The 8898-nt window shown below is 35.9% G+C and overlaps 1 pseudogene; it reads left to right on the forward strand.

Annotated features, from left to right (window-relative positions):
* Positions 1–8466: 8466 nt before the first annotated feature.
* On the forward strand, positions 8467–8579 carry LOC123392610 (annotated as a pseudogene).
* The last annotated feature ends 319 nt before the right edge of the window (positions 8580–8898 follow it).

An 8898-nucleotide genomic window follows, 5' to 3' on the forward strand; every position in this document is an offset into this window, starting at 1 on the left:
TTTGCATTTAATAGAAACTCATTAATGAATAAGTAGGAAAGAAAAAAAAAGGGAGAACAATTAGATTATACAGGTTCATTGCCCCAATAGATCTGAAAGAGAGAAGACTGACCACTTAACAATATTAAATATACTTAAAGGAGACAGAATAGTGGGCAGGGCAGCTTAACCCCCAAATGTGCAGCCTTCAGTGGGCTCTCCCTGTGACCAGGGGCATGTGATTGCACATTTTCTGTTATTCTGTCATTGCTCTGTAGAGTCTGCCCATATCTCTAAGACCAATTCTAAGACACATGTAAAATTAAGAAAAATTAATATGCATATTACATCATTAATAATATTATAATATATAATTAATAATATACAATATAAATAATTCGTGAATTAATATTCATTCACTAATGAATATTAATTCATTAATAAGATTATATACTTGCAAAGACAGATCTAGGGATAGATACAGATCATACATGAAGTAAGTAAAAGGACTAAATCTCAATTTTTGTTTCACCAATTTTTCTCCGTTGCTTCCAGGGGAGGCGGAGATAAAGCCATATTTTTCCCTCCTGTCCACGTGCTCTCATGGGCAGTTCTTCTGAGGGGTTTTTGTCTCCTTGAATCCTCAGGTGCAGACACACAACCAGCAGCGGACACGCATCACTCAGGAAAGGCCCAGCCTGTTTTCCTGTCCCGCTGGCTCTAGAATAGGCTCCTTGGATGTGTCTCCATCCCACAGGATGGGAGAATGTTCTGTGTGGCTCTAGACTCTTCATTCATTGTTTGAAGAGTCAGACATCTCTTCTGGAGGCCAAGGGGCTGTTTTCTCGTCACTGCTCTGTGACATCTGTCTGCAAGTCTCAGCTTCCACCTCGTAGAAACCAATTTTGCAAGAAAAGGAAAGGAAATTTTCTGGAACCTCTACAAGCTCGGTGCAGAGGGAGAGGGAACACAACACTGATAACAAAAAGAACGTAGTTTTAGTTTTTCATTGTCCCTAAAATTTCCTATGCTGTAGAATAAGCAAGGATTTCCTTCTTTGAAGAGGTATGGCCTGTCAGAGCCTGGTTTGGACAGTCTGTTTGCCCTGGTTCTTCCCAACAAACCATCAAAGGGCACTGCACCCCTAATCACACTACTTCCCTTGTTATATCTGATTTTATGGAGTCTTGTTTGGCTCTGCATCCGATCAGGAATAACAAAATGTCCACAGTGTCAACTGTCAAACAATTGCAACATTTTAATGTACGCAATTAGTTTGTGTAAATCTCTAATTTGTGCGAATGAATATGGATTATTTTATTGAAAATAAGTTTTCCAAAAAGATGATAGATGTGTTTTTCAGGCAGGGAAAAATAAATAAGAGAAATCTGTCAGAGTAAAATACGGAGATGTATGAAGAAAGAGGAAAAGAATCGGAAGAGCACGATTAAAGGATGTGGTTAAACACGAGCAAAAATACTTGCACAGGGAAGTTTACAGCTTTGGAACTGACAAAAGATCTTAAGAAATACAATATTGCTCATTAGTAGAGAAACTGAGAAGAGTAATGAGTGAGGCTTGAAGAGTAGGTCATAAAAGAACATATCTGACACCAAGGCACAATGAAATGCAATTAAAATGTTCTCAAGACAATTCGTAAAAGGATGAAATGTATTGCACCAAGTTTTATGGCCTAATAAAACTAAAATGTACCTTCACTCTGTTGGAAAGGTTTATGAAGAGGAAGGAGAGAAGAGGTAATATAAACAGGCAGTTTCTGTGGCTTCTGAGGTACTATCCAAAGGGACAGATGAACTCTCCTTCATTTATAATAAAATAGAAACATCCTGAAGTAAAATTCTTAAGCCTGTTCTTCTTTTTTTCATTTACAGGAATGGAAACAAATATATCTATATGACACTGAAATTTTTAGCAAATGAAATTTAAAAATTGGACAATTCTGTATAGCAAATTTCCCTGACCTCTCCATCTACAATTACCTTAAGGTATTTATATATATTCTTTTCTGTAAAATAAATAGATGATAGATGATAGATAGATAGATAGATGGATGATAGATAAATTCATACTGCATTTTCCCCAGAAAAGTGTTTTTTCAATAAGATAGGTATTAGAGAGTAGATATTAAAATTAACCATACATTTATATATGTGGATACAAATAAATAACTACTGTTCTACTGTGAAAGAACTGACCCATGATTTAACTGCATTTAGTCTTAAAAAAAATAAGGGCAGTATGGTCCACATCAACATAATGTTAAAGAAATTGGGATTTTATAAAGATCTCACTTCCTGTTCATTTATTAACAATGTTAAAGAAATTGGGATTTTATAAAGATCTCACTTCCTGTTCATTTATTAACAATGTAAAATCATATAGTTCTATGGGCTTCAATAAACTAAGAAAAGGCAAGGAAGAATAACTTCTTATAGGTTCCAGAGGGGGCATGGCCCTGGGGACACCTTGAGTTTGCACTTCCAGACTCTGGAACCGTGAGAAAATAAATTTCTGTTATTTTAAGCCACCTCATTTGTGGTACTTTGTGTCGGCACCCTAGGAAACTAACACAGAAGTGCGTAAGAGACTTATGTGCAAAATTCACTATTCTCTAAAAATTAGGAAAATCAAATATTTTCATAAAACAACAACTTGGTTACTGATGAAAATGCAACTAATGAAAGAACTGGTTTATCTGAGGTAACATTCCACTAGTGTAAATAATGTCCTGATTCTTAGTTGATTTTTTAAAAAGAGTCCTATATTATTATTACACATCCTTATAATAAGTGCAATTAAAAAATAAATGTTTTACTTTTAAGTTGTGCTTTTCTTCTTTAAAAGAAACAATAGTAGAACACAGTTCAACTTGCGAATTTTTGACTTTATGATGGTGCAAAATCAATGCACAGATGAGGAAGGAGGAACCATACTTTAAAATTTGAAACCATACTTTGCCCATATCATAGGGCAGCGGCAGTGAGTCCCGGGTCCCCATCAGTCACATGATCATGACAGTCAACCACCGATACACTGACAGCCGTCTGTATTCATACAAACATTCGATATTTTACTTCCAGTACAATATTCAATAGATTACATGAGAGTAAACACTTCATTATAAAATAGGCCTTGTGCTTGGTGAATTCATCCAGCTTCTGGCTAATCCAAGAGTTCTGAGCACGTGGAAGGTAGGATTGGCTAAGCTATGATGCTCCATAGGTTAGGTATATTGAATGCATTCTCGACTTAAACTATTCTCAACTTACGATGGGGTTATTAGGACATTATATCAGGATATAACCTATTGTAAGTCAAGAAAGATCTGTAAACATAATTTTAGGGGAGAATAAAAATGATTATTATTATTTTTTAAAAGATTTTATTTATTTATTTGACAGAGAGAGGGATCACAAGTAGGCAGAGAGGCAGGCAGAGAGAGAGGGGGAAGCAGGCTCCCTGCTGAGCAGAGAGCCCTCTGGAGGGCTCAATCCTAGGATTCTCAGATCATGACCTGAGCCGAAGGCAGAGGCTTAACCCACTGAGCCACCCAGGTGCCCCACAAATTATTCTTAATAAATAAACAGAATTATTTATATATTTTGTTTTTCTTTAAGTGTTGCAATGTCAATTCTTCTGAGTGTTTACATAATAATGATTTTGAGGAGCAACATGATTCAAATATTTTGAAGTTCTTCCTTAGACCAATGCTTGCCTCATTTTAATAATTATTTGATTATAGAAAAGAAACAGAAAAATTAAAAAATACTAAAGAAGTTCATTAGTTAAAATAATTTTAATTCTTATAACTGATAAACCTTCAAATCTCTATAACTTAATACAACAATTAATCTAAAACCCAAAAAGCCATGGAGTTGGTCGTCAAAATGTCTCTGTTCTTCTTGTAGACCCAGAAACCCAATCCGACAGAGGTTCTATTTATCATTAACACGTTTCCCAGCGTCACCCCAAAACATCAAATCAACAGTTGACCTATGGTGATGACAATTGGTGTGAAATCCCTTTCTCTTTAACATGTATATTTGTTATCATAGGGCATATCCAGACATCTACTGGCACAGGTTGAACAAAGGAGTTGAAAAAAAAACCTATATCAAAATAGAATTCCTCAGTATATTTTGGTTTCAAAATTTGTCAAGCAAGCTCTACTTTCTTGAGATGGTGACATGTGAAATAAAAAGACAAAAGGCTCTTACATTCAAATATTATAAAATGTGGATCAGAACAGGGGTATCTGCATTTAAAACTCCCTTTAGAAAGGAAATCCAGTGCAGGGCAACTTTGTGACACTCCTTTGCTTAAGAGGGACAGTCCTTGATTAGATGCTGATTTGCCCCTGGGAGCCTTTTCTGCATTCTTTATCCTGTTTGGCTACATAAAACCTGAATGTATTTTTCTGTAGTTGTACAGTTTTCAGCTTGCTTCCTGGACATGCAGGTCTGTGGGGGCCACACATTTTAGTTTTGTTGATGTTATTTCCATAGTTGAATTCCCTACTTTCATTTTAGTTCTTAGAGATATCACTAACAAAAGTTTAGTGTCTTCCTCCACACAGTTTCAAATGCAAATTTCTATATGCAAATTTATTCCCTAGAACCTGTTCTGAGAGTCACTATTGCCCCTTTGGCTATCTTCCTTCACTATCACTCCCTTCGCTCTCTTCCTCACAAATTAATGGCAGCCATTTTGAGACCCTTTATCTCAGGTTGCCTCATGATGGAAACACTTTATTCAACTGAGAAGTTTTACTGGCTTTTGTTGCTTGAAACCATTTTAGTCTAATTGTTTGTTATTAGAATCTAGCGGCATTCATCCTTTCCTGTTACTAGGTCTTTGAACAGTGAGGTCTGTATCTCTTTAATCTGATCACTGTTTAAAACCCAGCCAACTCTTGCCTATGTTCATGTTTTAGTCATAATAACTTGATGAAAACAAATAACATACACAATATTCTGATTCCTTCCAATCACTACACTGAGAGATACAGGATTAAGTGCATTTGGTTTGTCTTTCAAATAGTTTCTCTTCCTAACAGGTGTTTGGGTTTTCAGTCTGGCCACTAAGAAATCATCATATTTTTATATATTTTTTAAAGGCAACAAAACCATTTCAAGGTGACATGCCTGTATTAGTTAGGATAAGATTCATTAACTGCTGAAACAAAAATTCCTCAGATCTCACATTCTTTTTATTTCTAAAACCAGGAATATGGCTATATTAACTACTATCTATCTATCTATCTATATATATATATATCTAGGAACAGAAAAAAAAATCAATGAGCCTTAGAAATATGTGCCATAAAATCAGTGTCTAGCTTTGACACTGAAGTTTCCTAATTTTGTTGTTTGAACAATGTCTACTCCCTATTCTCTCTGAAGCTCAGCCTTAAGTAGAGCCAGAGTGAAACCTCTAAAATACACGTCACTCATTTGCTTAAATCTTTCAAATGGTTTATCACCTCACATGGAATTAAAGACAAAGACAAAACTTACAAGGCTCACAAAACTTATAAGAGAACTCCCAGGTCCCTCTCTGGTCAAATATCCTCCAGGCTCTTCCTCACCCACCTGCTATAACCACAACTGATAAACCTGATAGTCACCTCATGACAAATCTCCTCCTCAGGACAATTCTTGTAACTATTATTCCCTCTGCCCCTTAGTGTTCTTTTCTAATATATTCAAATGGTTTACAGCTCAGGCTTTTCTAAACTTCTGCTCTCTGCTCAAAAGCACTGATCAGCAAAACCTTTCCTGACTGTCCTGTACAGAAAAGATTTTCCTTCTTGTTTCCAGCACTGCTCTTGTGAGATTCCTGCAACTCACGCGGCTTCTCCAGATTTGCTACCAAGGACAACACAGTTTAGGAATATAAGAGATCTATGAATATTCAGAAACCATATTCTGACTGGAGCTCTATAAACTACTCTATCTATACTCACATTATAGATACTAGAAGTTTTATGATCATGTTACCAAAAATTTTGTTTTGTAATTATATTAATGAGTGCACCTATATTCATTATTTTTTTCTTCTACAATTAATATGAAATCACTTCATATTTACCAGGAGGGCCTAGATTAGGTGTACCAGGGTCTTGTATCATTAAGTGGATATTTTAATATTTATGCTGACTACTAAACTATTTCTCCTTGTCTATATTAATTAACTGTCCATTTTTTGTATAAGGAAAATAAATGTAAAACTACACATAGAAACATAATTTTGAAAATATTAACTGTAAATACTGTAACAATCCTCAGTTATCTGGCAAATATTGTAGAAATCTTGTGTCATAAACTATTGAGATATGTTTTCATAAGATGTTACTCACATTGACAGTTTTAGAAGAGTTAAAATTCTGTAGACTTCCTGATATCTGGCAAGTTATAGTTATTCATGCCCAATTCAGTTTGACACCAGAAAGATTTCTTCTGTTGATGAATGTGTGCACCATGGACCCATTTCTTAGAAAGTTGACAATGCAAAAGCTATTGAAACCATGAATTGTATTTTTTGCTGTCATAGTTTTTTATGATCACCTTCTAGTTTCTCATGTTCTGTGATATCAAATACAGGAGATGTGCATGTGTATGTGTGTGTGTGTGTGTGTGTTCGGAGTGCAGGCTTTTTTTCCTAGCAGATGTGGATACAAATTCAGTTTTAAATTGTCATTTATGGCATAAATATTGCCAGAAGTTTTGACAATTTTATTTTGTCATTATACTTATAAAGTAAATTTTTAACAAAAATCCCCATTTTGGATTTGCAGGTCTTGTATATAACCTGGTAAAATACATAGTTTCCAAAGTCTTTAGTCGATTCAATTCTCCAACATCCTTCTACATATTTCAAAATGAAAGGACCTTCAAGCATAAAATATATGAGTTAGATGCATGTAAAACATATTTTTAAAATCTCAAAAATATATGTAGGGTCATCTATTTTCAGCTATGATGTAGCAAGCTCCTTCCTCTTTATTTTTTCCATTGATTGCAAAGAAAAACCTTGACTCTGAAAAGTGAACAAAGGCAAGTATATTGGAGCAGAAAGTCAAGACTGAAGACCTGTTTGCTGGTCTTTTTTTTTTTTTCTTTCTTTTTTTTTTTTTTTTTCATTCATCACCCAGTGTTGGTCCAACTTGAGAAACTGTGAACCATGTGTGAACAACGAACATCACAGCAAGCTACAACCTGGAGAGTATAAGGTAACAGGATTTCTTCTCCCTGCCCTTCTCTGGGGACAGCAAGATCCATCAGACAGCTGCAGTGATGTCCCAAGCACCTCACGCCTGCCACTAAACTCCTGTATCTTCGTCCGGGGCGGGGGGGGGGTGTGTCAGGAATTAGGACCCATGTCATACAGAGTGTGGGAAAAGTTCTGCTATTTTGCCTTTCTTTTTCTTGTTGCTTTGCTCTAAATTAGCTCAGTTTGTGTGGAAATGTGTAACAGAGTGAAGGGGATGAGACTCTGAGACAAATCTGTGGTTTTGGCCAGAAAAGTCAGGAAAAGTGGCACCTGAGATCCAGAGACTGTGAAGAAGATCCTGGGGAGAGATGACCCTAGTTCTGGTCCTGGAATTCTGATCCTGTAATTCTCTGTGGGAATCAGTCAGTATCTCAAGCTTGCCATTCACAGAACAGACTCCAAGAAGCACCTCAGAGACTTTGAGAACTAAATAGTCTATAAATCATATTTGAAAAACTACATCCCACAGAATAAGCCAGCCCATGGATAGAGTCTGTAGGTACAGCCTGTGAACTAAAAATAGTTTTATATTTTTAAGGGCTATAAAACAAGTAATTGAGAATATGCAACAGAGACCATATGTGGTCCACTAACCTACAATATTATCTAGCTCTTTATAGTAAAGAAATACCGAACCCTGGTAGGAACTATCCACATCCCCCGTGACACTCTAAGTGACAAGTACAATGGGAGGCATGTGTACCAGAAGCACAGCCTAGGCAGTGAAAATTGAGATCAGAGTCACCACTTACAGAGATGAGACCTATTTGACCTAATTGGGTTCATTGCCTGAAAAATGAACAGAGACAGAATTTCAACAGACATTCTCCAATTTTTTTTAAAAGAATCAAATGTCTCCAAAATAATACTGAAAATGTCCAAAGTCCAATCCCAAAATAGGTGACATCATAAAAACTACAAATTATGACCAATGAACATCTGCAAACTCCAAATCAAGAAAGTTTTCAAAGTAGGTAGTGAGGAACCTGGATGGCACAACCTGATTAAGCATCTGATTCTTGGTTTTGGTTCAGGTCATATGCTCTCAGGTTTGTGGAATCAAGCTGCGGTGGGCTCCTTGCTCAGTGTGGAGTCGGCTTGAGAGAGTCTCTCTCTCTTCCTCCATCCTTCTCCCCCATGCTGTCTCCCTCTCCCTTTCTGAAATAAATAAATAAATATTTTTAAAAAAATGATGTACTTACCTGGCAGGGGAGATACCATGATCACGAAGGTGGTTTTCCCAGGGCAAGGGCACGGATTGCATGGAGCACTGGGTGTGGTGCAAAAACAATGAATACCGTTACGCTGAAAATAAACTAAAATAAAAAACAAATGAAGTAGGTATGATAATTGTGCTCTAAATGGTAGAGGTATAAACTCTTAAAAAAAAAGGAGAGATACAATTCTTCTCAGAGAAATAGAAACTATACTTAAAAATTAACTAGAAATATTAGAACCAAAATTAATAGTATCTGAAATAAAAATTCATCATGAGAGCTTAGAAGCAGAAAGTTGAAGATAAATGAAGATGTCCCAGAACTTGATGATATATAGATAGAATTTATTCCATTTCTTGAATGAAATGGTATAATGTGAAAGACTAAAGCCTCAGAGGCTTGGGGAAAA

Source organism: Mustela putorius, unplaced genomic scaffold, assembly GCF_011764305.1.
Source record: "Mustela putorius furo isolate JIRA1106 unplaced genomic scaffold, ASM1176430v1.1 tig00000589_pilon_pilon_pilon, whole genome shotgun sequence".
Classification (NCBI taxonomy): domain Eukaryota; kingdom Metazoa; phylum Chordata; class Mammalia; order Carnivora; family Mustelidae; genus Mustela; species Mustela putorius.